The 16179-nt window shown below is 47.9% G+C and overlaps 2 long non-coding RNA genes across 3 annotated transcripts; both read right to left on the reverse strand.

The window, feature by feature from the left end:
* Positions 1-1199: 1199 nt before the first annotated feature.
* LOC126505080 (uncharacterized) lies at positions 1200-2311 on the reverse strand. Its single transcript, XR_007592800.1, has 2 exons — positions 1725-2311; positions 1200-1554 (listed from the first exon to the last, which is right to left on the reverse strand). It is a non-coding gene; the product is annotated as an uncharacterized lncRNA (long non-coding RNA).
* A 1958-nt stretch (positions 2312-4269) lies between these two features.
* Positions 4270-9089, reverse strand: LOC126505107 (uncharacterized). 2 transcript variants are annotated; one of them, XR_007592814.1, is made up of 4 exons: positions 8953-9089; positions 8519-8701; positions 4730-4877; positions 4270-4329 (listed from the first exon to the last, which is right to left on the reverse strand). It is a non-coding gene; the product is annotated as an uncharacterized lncRNA (long non-coding RNA). The 2 variants fall into 2 exon arrangements; XR_007592813.1 differs by lacking the exon at positions 4270-4329 and having other exon boundaries at positions 4608-4877.
* Positions 9090-16179: the final 7090 nt, after the last annotated feature.

Here is a 16179-nt window from a genome sequence, read left to right on the forward strand (position 1 = left end):
CATCAGCTCCTACTCCAGGATCCTGCTCTGCTTGAGTTCCGGTCCTGACGTCCTTCAATAATGAACAGAACTTTGGAAGTGTAAGCAGAATAAACCCTTTCCTCCCTAATTTACCTTTTGGTCACGGTGTTTCCTCACAGCAACAGAAACTCTAACTAGACAATGCTCCTATCTCTCATCCCATGGGTTGTGGATACATCGATATGTTTATCTCGTCACAGATGAAACAGCAAAGCATCATGGTTAAGAGAAAAAACTTCACAGATTTCAAGGCACGTGCTAAAAATATGAAACCCTTAGAGGGGAGCAGGCGCACATCTTCCTGACTTTGGGTCAGGCACTGGTTTCTTAGTTATGAACTCGAAAAACAATCAACAAAAGAAAAATAAATATGTTGTCTAATGTGTCCACCTAAAAAATAACTAGAGAGGGATTCCATAAAAAAGCAAGGATATTTATTTACAGTGACAATGCATGGCCACAGTAAACTACAGGCATAAGCTAGGACTGTGAGGCAGGAAGTATTTAGAGACAAAGATGAAAATGCTCCCTGGACAGGGAGTGGACCGGCCCAGGAATCCAGAGGCAGAAGTTGGCTCAGCTCTCTGGAGGTGGGTCTGTTCCTGTGTTCTGTCAAGAGCACACTGTGGGAATTGTTGCACTCGTGGAGAACAAGACAGACAAGCTTTGTTTCAGAAATCTGTGCAGGCGTGTGAGCACGGTGTATGTGAGCACAAAGAAGTGTTTTCTGAGGTGCATACCCTCCATGCTCCGATTTTGCTGGGGTCTCACGAGACTGATTTCATCTTTGGACCCCCACTTTAGTGCCTGATCGTATATCAGTCTAGGGGGATTCCCATTTTGTTCGTCTGCTCGTCAGTTGATAGACGGGGTTTCTCGGGTGACAGCTCTGACTGCTGGAAGTGAAGGACTGGATGCTTGAAGTGGCCACATTGTATGGCATCTGGATTAGCTACCTATTCAATTTGTCTTTCAAAGAACAGGAAGCACAGCTAGGCCAGCCTGGGCAAAATAGCAAGACTGTATCTCAAAAAACAATGATAGCTGGGTTTGGTGGCAGATGCCTATGGAAAGCAGAGGCAAGCAGATGTCTGTGTAGTCAAGGCTAGCCTGGTCTACACAGCAAGCTCCAAGCTAGCCAAGGCTAAACAATGACGCCCTATCTTAACACAAATAAGTAAATAAATAAATAGTTGTTTATTTAGCATTAGTTGAACAGAGGCTCTTAGCCTCCCTTGGACACAAACCAGCCTTCTGATTCTAATTTCCTTGTATAGAAAATCAGTCTTATTATAATGCCTATTTTACCAAATTGCTGAGAGAAGTAAACAGAACAATTTATGTAAAGTACTTAGCACAACTCCAGGCTATCACAGGCTCTGTGTTGAGGTTGCTTATCCTACTGAGGCTGGACGAGTTCCAGCTTTGGCATGTGATCACAGATTACCCCGACTCCTGGCATCTTCAGTCACACGGCGTAGCTAACCTCTGAAACCGTAAACGTGCAAATGCATAGCCTTCCCAGAAATACACCTGTCAGATGAACAAGCACGCAGTTGGTTCAGTTACAAACCCCAGCCAGGAGATAGCCAGGGATTAACACTGTTGGAGTTTTGGGACATGCTCAGTACAGGTGTATGTACAAAGAGAATATCTATCTTTCTGCAGCCCACGAAGCTGCTGCAGGAGAGAGTGTGACTTACTTCAGGCTTCACAGTCTGGACCAGCACAGCCAGGAGATGTCAGGATTTCCACAGCTTTCACCTTGTTTGTTCTTCTTCTGTTTAAGTGGCCATGGAAGCTCAGTACCTATATTTCCGTGTGCAGATCAGGCTGAGCAAGCATGGCTTCTTATGAAGCTATGAAGGGACTTGCTACCTGCATAAGCTGGGCATTGATGTAGGAAGCTAACAGCAGAAGAGGGACTCATAAGTAACAGCCGTCACAGTTTCCATTTCTTCTGCTGGTCCCCGTCTTTTATCTTTTGAGATGGGGGTCATACTGTGCAGCTCAGGTTGGCCAAATGCTGGCACGACAGGCGTGCCCATGCCCCGCCCTCTGACCCTTTTTAACAGTTTAAATGAGGAAAGACAAGTCCAGAGAAGACAGACAAACAAAGGAGTCTGCATCTCAGACAGGGGGAATGCCTCAGTGTTAAGAATAATTGCAAGGCCCTTTAGTCCCAGCACTTGGGAGGCAGAGGCAGGTGTATCTCTGAGTTCAAGACCAGCCTGGTCTACATAAGTGAGTTGAGTTCAGGACAGCCAGAGCTACATAGTGAGACCCTGTCTCAAAAAGGAAGAAAAGAAGGGGGGGGGGGAGAGAGAGAGAGAGAGAGAGAGAGAGAGACAGGGAGAGAGAGGGAAAGAGAGAGAGAGAATAACGGCTGTAGAGGTGGGGAATGGCTTAAAGCACTAACTGCTGGAGAGAAGCCTCAGCCATTAAAGACGAGGCTCGCTGGCCAGTGGTGGCACACATCTTTAATCCTAGCACTTGGGAGGCAGAGGCAGGCAGATCTCTGTGAGTTCGAGGACAGCCTGGTCTACAAGAGCTAGTTCCAGAACAGTTAGGGCTGTTACACAGAGAAACTTTGTCTCAAAAAATAAAATAAATAAAGACAGGCTAGACTCACAACCAAAAATATAAAAGAGCACTAGTAGCTCTTCCAGAGAACCTAGGTTCAATTCCCTGAACCCATATGGTGAGTCACAACCATCTCTAACCACAGTCCCAGGGAATCCCTTATGCTCTCTTCCCATCACTGCAGGCACTGTATGACTGTAGTACACAGATGTGCTTCAGACAAACAGCCGTACACGTGGAAAATACATAAAATCCTTCAAAAACTTAAAGAATAATTACATATTATTATTAATAATGTCAGCATTTCAATGCCTACTATAGAGATACACTCTATGCACAAAACCCAGGGCAGGGATATTTGAATCCCCATCGTATAGAAGAGTAAGCAGTAAGCAGAAGCCCGCAGCTGCTCTCTCAAAATCACAGAGATCAAAATTAGCACCACCAGGGCTGGAACTGGAATCAGATAGAAGTCTTCCTCATCTCAGGGCCACAATTATTTTTGGTCTGTTTGCCAATGATAAAAGACCTTGAGGTCATGATCTCCCCTGTTCTCTGAGTCCGGTCATTTGGAATCCGCTAATCCTCATTAAAGTGAAATTCATTGCTGACCTTGGCAGCACACTGTTGCCTCTGTCCTTCCCCCAGATGTGACGTCACCGGTCTGGGGAGTGGCCTGGGCATCAGAGGGCACATCAAAGCGCTCCAGATGACCCTTGCAGGCATTGAGACTGTGGCCTCCTGGGATAAGGACAGTGTGGCATTGCACGGGTGCTTTCTGTTCAAATCAGTGCCAGGAAGGACTGGGAGAAGTGGCTACTTCCAGCAGGCTTGGGCCAGATCAGATTTGCTCAGGAGCTGGGCCTTGAGGTCACAGAAGGGAAGACTCTCTAGGAGGCCTGAGGTCGCAGAGCCTCTTGCATGCTAGGCCCTGTGCTAGATGGATATTGGAGACAAACCTGAACTCTAAGGCAGCTGCCCCAGGGCTTCACAGTTGTTTGGCCAGTTTGCTTGTGAACAAATGTATCAGTGTATAGGTTTCTAGAATCTAAACCAAGGGCATTAACACTGGGCAGCTGAATAAGCATTATAGCGCCCTCCTCTGGCTTCTAGCTGGCCTTCAAGAATAAAGGACAGGGCTGGAGAGATGGCTCAGAGGTTAAGAGCACTGGCTGTTCTTCCAGAGGTCCTGAGTTCAATTCCCAGCAACCATGTGGTGGCTCACAACCATCTGTACTGAGATCTGGCGCCCTCCTCTGGCGTGCGGACATACATCGAGGCAGAATGTTGTATACATAATAAATAAATAAATCTTAAAAAAAAGAAAAAAATTCTATATCTTAAAAAAAAAGAATAAAGGACAATTGAGCCCACAGGGCAAGAGAGAAAAACATCACAGGACAGTGACAGATAGGAGCTACAAAGACAAACATTCATGTGGCTTTTCCTTGGGATTTCCTATTTCCTAGTGTCCTTAAACTTTATGTTATTAAATTATCCTGTCTATTAGATTATGTAGTGAGAAAGCAGAATTTTAAAAAACTATTTTATTTTATATGTGTGCCTGGTGTGTAGCTGATGCCTATCAAAGGTCAAAGGCCATAAAAGGGCATTGGATTTCCTGGAACTGAAGTTACAGACAGCTGTGAGCCACCATGTGGGTGCTGGGAGTCTAATATAGATCCTCTGGAAGAGCAGCTAGTGCTCTTAGCCACTGAGCCATCCCTACAGATCGAAAAGAACAGAATTTTAATATTCTGCTTTAGTCCCCTATTAATAAAATTCAAAACTAAACCTTAGTTTCCCCTTGACCATGACAGTATGTTACTCTAGTTTGGTTTGGTTTTGAGACAGGGTCTGACTATATACCTAAGCTTGCATTGGATTTGCTATAGACTGGATACAAACACTCAATTCTCCTGCCTCAATTTCCTAAATAGTACAATCACAAGAGCGTAGCACCATGCCTAGTAACATCTGTATATACAAATTTTGTTTTCTGAGATAGTGTCTTATAGTTAGCGGACCTTCTGCATGCTGGGATCACCAGGGCTGGACACTCAAGGCAAGTGAAGAAGACACTGTCTTTACTTGCAGCCCAGCTGACAGCTACACACCCACCTACCAGTGCTAAGTCGGGGTAGATCAAAAGAGTGGATGACATGGTCACAACAAAACCAACAGTCGTAGTAATTCTGGTTTCTTCCAACCTTCGGCAGATTAGAGCCAGAACATCCAAATGACAGGAAACACTGTTCAGGATGGCTGACTTCCTAAAAGCAGGGAATAAAGAAAGCAAAGCCACCATCTTATTCTGTGGCTGTGAGGAGACACCATGACCACGGCAACTCTGACAAAGGAAAACATCTAATTGGTTCTGGCTTACAGTTCAGAGGTTTAGTTCACTGCTCTCGTCGTGGGAAGCATGGTGGCATGCAGGCAGACATGGTGCTGGAGAGGTAACTGAGAGTTCTACATCCAGATCTGAAGGCAGCAAGAAGAGGCTGTGAGACACTGGGTCTAGCTACAGCATCTGAAACCTCAAAGTGAGCCCCCAGTGATACTTCCACCAACAAGGCCAAACATCCTGATAGTGCCACTCCTTATAAGTCTGTGGGGGACATTTTCTTTCAGACCACCAGAGCCACCGACTCAGAAGGCACAGTGGTCTGGAAGTCCCCTGTAGGGATAACTGTCTTAGGTCTCTGTAGTCCAGTGGTTCTCAACCTGAGAATCACAACCCACAAACGTCCCTCTCACAGGGGTCACCTAAGGCCATCAGAAAATATGGATATTTACAGGATGATTTGCAAGAGTAGCAAAATTACAGTTATGAAGTAACAACAAAAATAATTTTATGGTTGGGGTCACCACAAATGAGGAACCGTATTAAAGGGTCGCAGCTTTAGGAAGGCTGAGAACCACTGTTGTAGCCCCTGGCAGGCAGTAGTGAAACAGGCCCAGGAAGGGCTCTAGATAATTCAAAGCAGGATGAAACCCTGGCGCCCCATGACAGTGACATGTGGGACCACACCTTGGCCAAGACTGATGGCTTACGCAAGCCCTTACTCCTTGCCCCAGTTTTCCTCCATTTAAGCCTGAACTGCCTAGTGTTACATCATGGGGTCCCTGGATTCCTTAATTTGTTACTTTTCCAGTCTATGCCTTCAACCTCCCTTCTCTACTTTTCATTCTTCCTACTCAGAACCAGGACCTAAAACTCTTGCTATAGTAGTAGCTACTGCAATTTCTGGGCACTTCATGAGATGCTCCAGACTGGGAACTTTATGTGATGCTCCAGACTGGGAACTTTATGTGATGCTCCAGACTGGGAACTTTATGTGATGCCCTAGACTAGGTACTTCATGTGATGCTCCAGACTGGGAACTTTGTGATGCCCTAGACTAGGTACTTCATGTGATGCTCCAGACTGGAAACTTTATGTGATGCCCCAGACTGGGTACTTTATGTGGTGCTCTGGGCTGGGCACTTCATGAGATGCTCCGGGCTGGGCACTTCATGAGATGCTCCAGGCTGGGCACTTCATGAGATGCTCCAGGCTGGGCACTTCATGAGATGCTCCTGGTAAGCAGTTTTCCTCACGGCAGTCCCAGCACGCAAACACTGAGGCTTGCTCAGGAGCTGCTCCTGCTGGGAGGCATCAGCTCCTCATTTGGGATGCAAGGGAACCAAAAGTTGGGCAAAGGTTGCCATCTTTACTCTTATTTAAGTCTTTCCTATCCTTTACTATGGATGATGATGATGATGATGATGATGATGATGATGATGATGATGGTGTGTGTGTGTGTGTGTGTGTGTGTGTTTGAGTGTTTGTGTGTGTGAAATCGGGTCAAAAGTCTTGGGACTGTTTCTCACTGAGACATCTGGCTGGCTCATAGTTTATTGTTTTTAACGTCCTTGTTGGAGACGTCTTCAGGAAAATAAATACTGTCTCTGGAGTCAATTCTGGTTTGTTTGTTGCTGTTGTTGTTTGTTTGTTTTTGAGACAGGGTTTCCTTGTCTTGGAACTTGCTCTGGAGACAAGGCTGCCTCGAACTTAGAGATCCACCTGTCTCTGCCTCCCGAATTCTGGGATTAAAGGTGTATTCCACTACCACCTGTCTGGCAATTCTGATCTTATCCAATGTGTGGAAGTTTCTGACTCCCAGCCAAGCTCTGGAGTGAAGGGCTCCTTTACTTTTCCGTGTCTCCTTAATTTCTCCCGTATTTCTCTCCTTTCTCAACTGAAAATGGTATTTGAGAGTTTTTGTTTAAAAAGGCAAAGGAGACTAGAGAGCACCGTGGAGTAGGCATGAGCATACGTGCATGTGTAGACACACACACGTGTGCGCACACACACACACACATGAAAATAAAAGGCAAAAAAATGGTAAAAATGCAGGTTGATCTTTACCCAACATTGTCGAGCCAAGGAGACGTCTGTGAGCATGGTCTTCAGAAGGCTCTCAATGTCTAAAGCGGGGGAAGGAAGGAGAGATGTGCTGGACCTAAGGACGGTGTGGACATGCTGGCTTCTCTGGAGCCTCGCTAACAATGCAGAATTGCCTTCTCTCTGTCCTGATGCTGCCAGCCATGCCTAGTGGGGTTTGTTTGTTTTGTTTTTTTCCAGCATCGTGAGCTGGATACGGGGGATACAGCTGACCAGGAGAAAGAAGCAGCTCCCAATGACTGAGGTACTCTCTCAGGAGAGGAATGTCCCTGGGCCTTTATCTGCCTGTCCCCATAACAGGCGTAGGGGTATTAGCCTTGAATGGAGATTCAGGCACATCACCAAATGGTATACATTCAAACACTCTGAACAAAATAATCAACTTTTGTTATTGTTTGGATGCAAAATGTCCCCCACAGGTGCCTGTGCTGGCCCCCAGCTGGTGACTCTGATTTGAGAAGCTCTGACATCTGCAGGAAGTGGGTCTCTCTGGAGGAACTACATCAGTAGGCAGGGGGGACCTCGAGGTTGATAGCTTACCCTCACTTCCCGTTCTTTGTAGCCCTGTACCCCTGAGATGTGAGGAGTGGGGCCCCGCCACATGTTCCTGCCACTATGCTGGTCTCCTTTACCATGCATGAACCAAAGCCAGTCCTGCTGCCCGAAGGCAGCTAGCTCTTGGTCACAATAACCAATACGATTTCCTAAGCTCCTGGGAGAAGCAACGACTGGCGGCGGTACTCTACCTCCTAGCGGGGTCTGGCACAGCAAGTCCTCTGTCAGTTGCAATAGGATGGAATACAAGTGAGGAAAATTGCTACCGCTTCTGAAGCAACAAATGTAGCTATCAAAAAAGAAATTGTCGGCTGTATGAAGTGTCACTAGGGAAATGGCCATCCTGGACCCCAGAGGTCTAAGGTAGAACTCACAGAAACCTTCCTACCATGGGTGTGGTGGTCTAAATAAAAGTGGCCCCCACAGGCGCATAGGGAGTGATGCTCTTAGGAGATGTGGCCTTGTTAGAGTAGGTGCATCCTTGCTGGAGGACACACTGTCTTCCTTCTGCCTGTGGAACAAGAGGGAGAACTCCCAGCTCCTTCTCCAGCACCATGTCTGCCTGAGTGCCACCATGCTCCTGCCATGATGATCATGGACTAAACCTCTGAACTCTAAGCCAGTCCCAGAGAAATGTTGTCCTTTAGAAGAGTTGTCGTGGTCATGGTGTCTCTTCATAGCAATAAAAACCTAAGAGCCGGGCAGTGTTGGCACGGCACACCCCTTTAATCCCAGCACTTGGGAGGCAGAGGCAGGCAGATCTCTGTGAGTTCAAGGCCAGCCTGGTCTACAAGAGCTAGTTCAAGGACACAGGCTCCAAAGCCAGAGAAACCCTGTCTCAAAAAAAAAAAAACCAAAAAATAAATAAATAAATAATTTTAAAAAAGGAATCCTAAGACAAGAGGTTACCAAAAAGGCAGATCTGTTCATCTGAGTAGCTCGTCCCCACTTTGGGAGTGCGTAACGTCCTTAGAGAGAATTTTCTGCTGGCTTCTTATGTGCAGGAATCATGTGCTGCCACTGAAGATTAAATGGAAACCTAGCCTGGGGACAGTCCAGGTTTCTTCTTCCTGCTCCTGGGTTTGGGAAAGCCTGCAATTGAGTGACAGATGATTAAAGACGTGTTCCCAACACTGTTCCAAATGGCCTGCTTTCTCAAGTAACGTCCCTTTTCAAGAAAGCTGCTAGCAGCCCATGCAGAACACTGCCCGCTGCCCACTGCCCGCGTCCTTTCTCCAAGCTGTGGTATCGGGCTTATGGGGGACACACTATAGAGGCAACCCCTGGAGTCCGCAGGGCTGCCGCCACTCAAACAAAAGGAAACCCCTCCCCTGTGAGCTCACCCACTAAGAGGTATTTATCACACTTGTCAAAACCAAGAACGAGATCACGCCTGACTTCTGAATTTGGTACTGAGGACAGACGTGGGCTGCAGTGAGGAATGCAAGCCATCCGGTGTCGAATGTGATGGGAGACAGCAGAGGACTTCCATGGGTCTCCCTGAGGACATCCTAGGGAAGAACACTGTTAGTAGAATTCTCGTGAAAATGAGTTTGGGGCTAAAGAAGGCGCACCAGCAACCCGAGCCTCTGATGGACTCTACCTGAACAGACAGTGCTGAGGCCACAGTGCCAAGGAAACCAACCCTGACCATTCCAGCTTGTTCTGGTTGGACAGTGCAGAGAATAGGGGTGAAGGATTTATCCAGGTACAGTTTGTCTTGGCTACAACCTGCTTTTAGGGAGAAGTATGCAGTGAGGTGCTGGCCGAGAAGTAAGAAGTCTGATTTGTGTCTGTACAGAGATAGAAAACTCGGGTTCTAGAAATAGACTCAAAACTGCAGAGGTGTCTTGTTTACCCACTTTTATTTATTTACTCATTTGGTTAGTTAGTTAGTTGTTTGTTAGTTAGTTAGTTAGTTAGTCAGTTAGTTAGATGCTGGGGATGAAACCCAAAACCCACGGCTGCATGAAGGATGAATGTGAGGTAAGTACTCTGCCAATGAACTATTTATCAATCATCCTTTAAGAAATATTTATTTATTATGTATACAGTGTTTTGTCTGCATGTAAGTCTGCAGGCCAGAAGAGGGCACCAGATCTCATTATAGATGGTTGTGAGCCACCATGTGGTTACTGAGAATTGAACTCAGGACCTCTGGAAGAGCAGCCAGTGCTTTTACCTGTGAGCCATCTCTCCAGCCCTTCAACTCTCCTTTTTTATGCTTTTCTCTTCCTTCCTTCCTTCCTTCCTTCCTTCCTTCCTTCCTTCCTTCCTTCCTTGCTTACTCTTTCTTTTTTTAACTTATGGTCTCTTATAACCCAGGTTGCCCCCATACTTGCTATGTAGCTGAAAATAACCTCAACCTTCGACACCCCCCCCCAGCCTCTATTTCCAGAGGTAGAGAGATTACTGGTGTACAATCACATGTTTTTGTTTTAAAAGTCTTTAGGGTTATTTGTTGTGGAGGGGGGCTGTGTGTCAGAAGACAGTTTGTGGGAGTTGGTCCTCTCTCTCCACAGTGTGGGTCTTGGGAACTGAACTCAGGTGGTCAGGCCTGGCAGCAAGTGCCTTTACCCACTGAGCTATCTACTGGGGGTGAAACCCAGAGCTTTGTGTATATTAGACAAACACTCTATTGACTGGGTCATAAATAACCCCCACCTTCTTTTTACTTAGAAAAAGCTTTATTTTTTATTTTATGTGTATGACTGTCTTGCCTAGGTTTGCATATGTGCACACGTGCATGCCTGGTGCCCAGAGTTCAGAAGAGAGCATCAGAGCCCCGGGAACTACAGTGTTTATGAACCATCATGTAGGTGCTGGGAACTGAACCTAGGTCCTTTGCCAGATCAACAAGTACTCTAAACGTCTGAGCCATCTCTCCAGCTCCTTCTTTTTATTTTGAGACAGGATTTCAATAAACTCCCCAGGATGGCCCTGAACTTCTAAATTGTCTACTATAGGCTGGCACTACCAGGCCCAAAGTTTCTTTTTGAATTTTTAGTTAATTGTCAATTTAAAAAAAATCAAATTTGAGTATTTTCATTTTATATAAATACTCAGAAATTTCTTTTTTTTTTTCTTTTATGACAGGGTTTCTCTGTGCAGCCTTGGCTGTCCTGGAACTAGCTCCGTAGACCAGGCTTGTCTTGAACTCAGAGAGATTTGCCTGTTTCTGCTTCCCGAGTGCGGGATTAAAGGCATGCGCCACCACACCTGACCAGAATTTTCTTTTTTTCTTAAAGAACCTATGCTCATTCCCACATACTGCTGATGCTGGACTTGCCACCTCCTCTGGATCTGGTCACGTGTGTGCACTGGGCTCACTCATTCTTTCACACAACTTGCCTACCTCCTGTGGGTGTTTGGGTCTGTACTGAAACCCTCAACACTACTTGAAAACACTATGAATAGTGCTAAGTTCTTTTTTATATTACAGCAAAATGTACATAATATGTAATTTACTACTTTATCCATTTAAGAATTTATTTCAGCAAGCTGAGCTCATGACAGGGTGCAACCATCACCTCCATCTTCTCAAGATTGTTATCCTCTCAAACTGAAACTCTGTTCCTGACCAACTGTAATTCCCTAATCCACCCCCAACACCTCTCAACCCCTCACAGGCCCTGCCACATCCACACAAACACACCCACCTACACTCACAGACACACCCCCACATCTCCAGACACACCCACCCATGCCTACACAGACACAACTATACAGACACACCCCCACATCCACACCCAGCCATAGCCACACAGATACACCCACACAGACACACCAGACAGATACACACCCACATAGACACAACCCACACAGACACACTCACACAGGCACACCCACACAGACACAACCCACACAGGCACAACCCACACAGGCACACACACTCACACAGACACACTCACACACCCACACAGACACACTCACATAGGCACATTCACACAGACACAACCCACAGAGACACAACCCACAACCCACACGCCACACCCACACCCACACAGACACACAGACACACACACTCACACACCCACATCCACACAGACACAACCCACACAGGCACAACTCACACAGACATACACACACCCACACAGACACACACCCAGACACACCCACACGCACTCACACACACTCACACAGACACACAGACATACCCACACAGACACACTCACACAGGCACACCCATACCCTTCCTGTGAACTCGGCTCAGGTTAGGTCTCATGTGTGAGGACTCACACAGTGTGGGTCCTTTCGTGACTGATGCATTTCACTCATCATAGCATCCCCTGAGTTTATTGTGAGCTCAGAGCCAACTCGAGAACCTAGTGCTCAGCACACAAAGGAACCCTTCATTCTCACAAGGCGTGGGTGCAGTGGGGATTGGAATCTGGATCTCTAGAGCCCCTGTCCAGAGCACGCTGCCCGCCCTTCCCTCCTGGGACTCCATAGAAAGGTCTTCTCTCTTCAGTAGTGTGAGTAGGAGCAGTGTGCTCTTCCCAGCGACAATACGGTCCTCACTCACAAACACACCAAGTGCCCCTCCCTCTGTGCTCATTTGAGGGGCTGCCCAAGGTCCCTCCTGGAAAAGGGGAAGGAGCTATCCCTCTAGTCCTAAGCTGCATTCCTCTGTCCCCTCCCCACAGTGCTAGGTAGCCCTTAACTCCAAAGAGAACTTTAAGAGCTGCTCTCTAGGAACGGAAGCTGTCACGCTAACCCTTGTTGCCAGGCAATGGAGAGCGATGTCCTCATCCAGGCCTATGCCTAAAATTCTTCCCGGCGCTCTCCAGACATTGATGTATTAGCGTGCGCTGCATTTAGGTGACTCCATGTGCAGGAGCAATCTTGGGAGCTGCTTTTCTGTCCTTCTCCATGGAGGAGCAGCCCTGGCCCAGCCTCTTCACTTCCTGCTCTTGCTCATCTCTGCCCAAAGGACCAAGAAGAAAGTAGCTCTGTGCTGTGTGCCCAGAGGCGGGGACGCCCCAGGTGACCTCCTTCAAGGGTGCTTTTCTTGTTCAGGCAATGATACTTTACACCAACCAAGGTCTGTCTCTCATCTGAGTATCTGTGGGGAACTTTTCTCCCAGCCAATCACTCAGTAGCTAAGGACTCGTGTGTGTGTGTGTGTGTGTGTGTGTGTGTGTGTGTGTGTGCACGTGCATGAAGATGACAGAGGTTGGCCATGGCTATATTTCTGTATCACTTCTCAATCTTGTTTTTGAATAGGGTCTCTCACTGAACCTGGGTCTATTTAGGCCAGATTGACTGACCATTGATCCCCCTGGATCATCCCATCTTCTCCTGCCCTCAATCCTGGAGTTACAGGTGTCCCCACCATATGCCATCACTCCACCCCCTAAACCATTTTCCCACTCCCCAAGCCATCTCCTCACTCCCAAACAATCTCCCCACTCCCCAATCCATCTTCCCACCCCAGCACTTTCTTATTTTAGTCTTGGGGTAAGTTCTGGCTTCAAAAAAGAAACAGGTTTTTAATTTTACTTCAGTTCCTCGAATCAACAAGACTTTCCTTTTTTAGGTGTATTTTCTTTTCTTATAGTTCCTGGGATGGAAGCTAGGGCCTTACACATGCTAGGCAACACTCTGCTGCTGAACTACATCCCAGCAGCTCCACAAGAATCCCCCTTAGGGGACTGTGGGGGTGGTAGGGAGGGAAGAAGAGGGAGATTAAAATAAAGACAGCTCCACAAACACAAATAACCCTTCTGGGTTTAGAGACTCACCAGCAGCCTCTGCAGATCCGGACAATGTGGTCTGACACCTCTCTATTTATGACTGGCAATGAAAATAACTTGGTTCTTAACCAATTATTTTAATAGGTAGCACAGCATTTCTGTGAATATATATATAAACCCCAAAACAAAAATAAAAATAGAGCCTTTAAGAATTTCTCCCATCTGCCAGCCTGTACACCAGCTGGATAGGGATGTAAACAGTGTGGAGAGCAGAGGCCCCGCTCCTGCGTGCCATGCCATGACCCAGATTCTGCTGCTTCAGCCAGTGCTCCCCACACCTGGTCACCATCATGGAAACCACTCTAACTGGATGGCAGGTCTGGCCCTGAGACAGGCAGCAGAGGTGACCTCTACAGACAGGAACACAACCAAGACCCTGGGACCAGGCTGCGACTGCAGGGGGAAGGCCACCAGGAAGTCTTGAGCGTTTGTTCACCTTCAGGGCTTCTCTTCGAAGGAATAATAAAAGGCAAGATCAGGGTTGTAGTCTTGCGGTTTCAAGTGTCTGTTTGGTTTGGAAAGCGCTCTGAAGGGAACAGGCTCTTTCTGGAGTGAGTGCGGAGCTCAACTTGACAAGACGTGGAGAGAGTGTGAGGCACAGTTCTCCACCCAGGAGAGTTCTCCACACTGCAAGGAGACAGTGGGGCCCTCCGAACTGGAAAAGTACCACTCCCACCCAAGCCTAGGAGTTAGCTCTGAACAAGAAAAGAAGAAACCTGCACGCTGACATCTTCCTATTACCGTGAACAGACAGGGAGAAGGCCGGCCTTGGTATTTGATTTGGCCAAAGCTCAAAATCTCAATGCCCCGGCTTCTTCAGGGTCATTGCATGGCTGAAGGTGAAATGGGGGTGACCGGAGGCTCTCTGGAAGCATGAGGCACCAATGTCCTGTTTGTTACACACCAGATATGCGGCAGGGAAAGGGACACAATTAAAAACGCATACGGTCCAGGTGGGAAGCAGGAGGAAGCCTGGCGTACTGTGTCTTTGGAGATGAGGCCAGGCCTCTTTCTCACAGGGCTCCAGGACTCTGAGACACCACGTGCCCTCCGAAGGGGTGGGTTTGACAGTGCAGAATCGCTCTGAAAGCGGTGTCCCCCAGAAGACCCCCAACACAGGAAAACACAGCTGGTGGCTGCTATGCATCTGGGAGGGGACCCTTACGGCTGGGGTTACAGTTTCCATCTGCCCAGGACCTATCTGGCATCGAGTGTCTGGTTCTTCCCCACTCCCACATTTGAATTTTCTCATCCGTTCAAAACGTCAAACGCATGAACGACCTCCACAAGCATAGCTGATATTGTTACAGTGTGGACAGTTTACGGACAGGACAGTCGCAGAGAAAGTGACGTCCTGTGCATTAGCCAAGGGGCAGCCAAAGGAAGCATGTGGATTCTAGGGTGACAGTCAGTGCTATGCCTGCATATTTCTCCCAGTCACTAGGGAAAACAGAGCCTGAAACGGGGTTGTAAAAGATAGGGACCCTTAATAAACATCCAGGTCACAATGTCAGGACATTGTTAAGCTGAGGAGGTGTCTCCTCCCCACCTCCCTAGTCCCACAGCTCAGTTGTAGCAATGCTTCCTGCTGACTCCAGGGTCCCCAGGAGCTGCCTTCTACCTGCTCCCCAGCGGTTGTCCCAGCCACCGTGCAGAATCTCTTGAAGCTGTCTCAGCACGGGGTGGAAGCGCTGCCTCAGTATCTGCTGGCTGAGCAGCTCCCAGATCCTGGCATTGCCAGGGCCCCACACTCCCCAAATCGCTCAGACTTTCAGCTATGTCTCCTGGGGCCCTGCCCCAGATGCCTCAGGGGTGGCAATGGAAAATGACAAGAAGACAGCCTGAGAGAGGGAGACATTGTAACCTAGGTGGCCGTGACTTCACAGCAAGGTGCCCACCTCTGCTCCTATGATCTCAGAATCGAGTTGTGTGCTGCTGCACCTACTACTGTTGATTCTAGAAATTTCCTGGTTTATGCTTTTGCAAGTTCCAGTTTACCCCGCTGTAGACCACGATGGCCTTGAAGACTCCACTATCTGATTCCTTCCTGCCTTGGTGGCCACATCTCACCACTCCTTCGCTCTTGTCCCCCGTCCCTTGGTCACCAGTGTCACTGTGGAAATGCTGCAGTCTCCTGGGCTGACTTCTTTCACCCACTTTCATCCCCCCCCCTTCTTTGAACTGACTGTTCCTCACCCTTTCTCCCCAGCCATGGCATCATTTCCTTCAAGAAGTTCCCATACAGCCAGGCGGCGGTGGAGCACGCCTTTAATCCCAGCACTCGGGAGGCAGAGGCAGGTGGCTCTCTGTGAGTTCGAGGCCAGCCTGTCTACAAGAGCTAGTTCCAGGACAGGCTCCAAAGCTACAGAGAAACCTGTCTCCAAAAAGGAGGAAGAAGAAGAAGAAGAAGAAGAAGAAGAAGAAGAAGAAGAAGAAGAGGAGGAGGAGGAGGAGGAGGAGGAGGAGGAGGAGGAGGGGGGGGGAGGGGGAGGGNAGAAGAAGAAGAAGAAGAGGAGGAGGAGGAGGAGGAGGAGGAGGAGGAGGAGGAGGGGGGAGGAGGGAGAGGGAGAAGAAGAAGGAGGAGGAGGAGGGGGGAGGGGGGAGGAGGGAGAGGGAGAAGAAGAAGAAGGAGGAGGAGGAGGAAGAAGAGGAAGAGGAAGAGGAAGAGAAAGAAGAAGAAGAAGAAGAAGAAGAAGAAGAAGAAGAAGAAGAAGAAGAAGAAGAAGAAGAAGAAGAAGAAGAAGTTGTTCCCACACGCTGTCTGTGACGACTACCCCCAGGACCATCTGCGCCACCATCAAAGGACATTCCCCT

The sequence above is a fragment of the Alexandromys fortis genome, unplaced genomic scaffold, assembly GCF_014885135.2.
Source record: "Alexandromys fortis isolate MF-2015 unplaced genomic scaffold, M_Fortis_MF-2015_v1.1 scaffold_58, whole genome shotgun sequence".
NCBI lineage: Eukaryota > Metazoa > Chordata > Mammalia > Rodentia > Cricetidae > Alexandromys > Alexandromys fortis.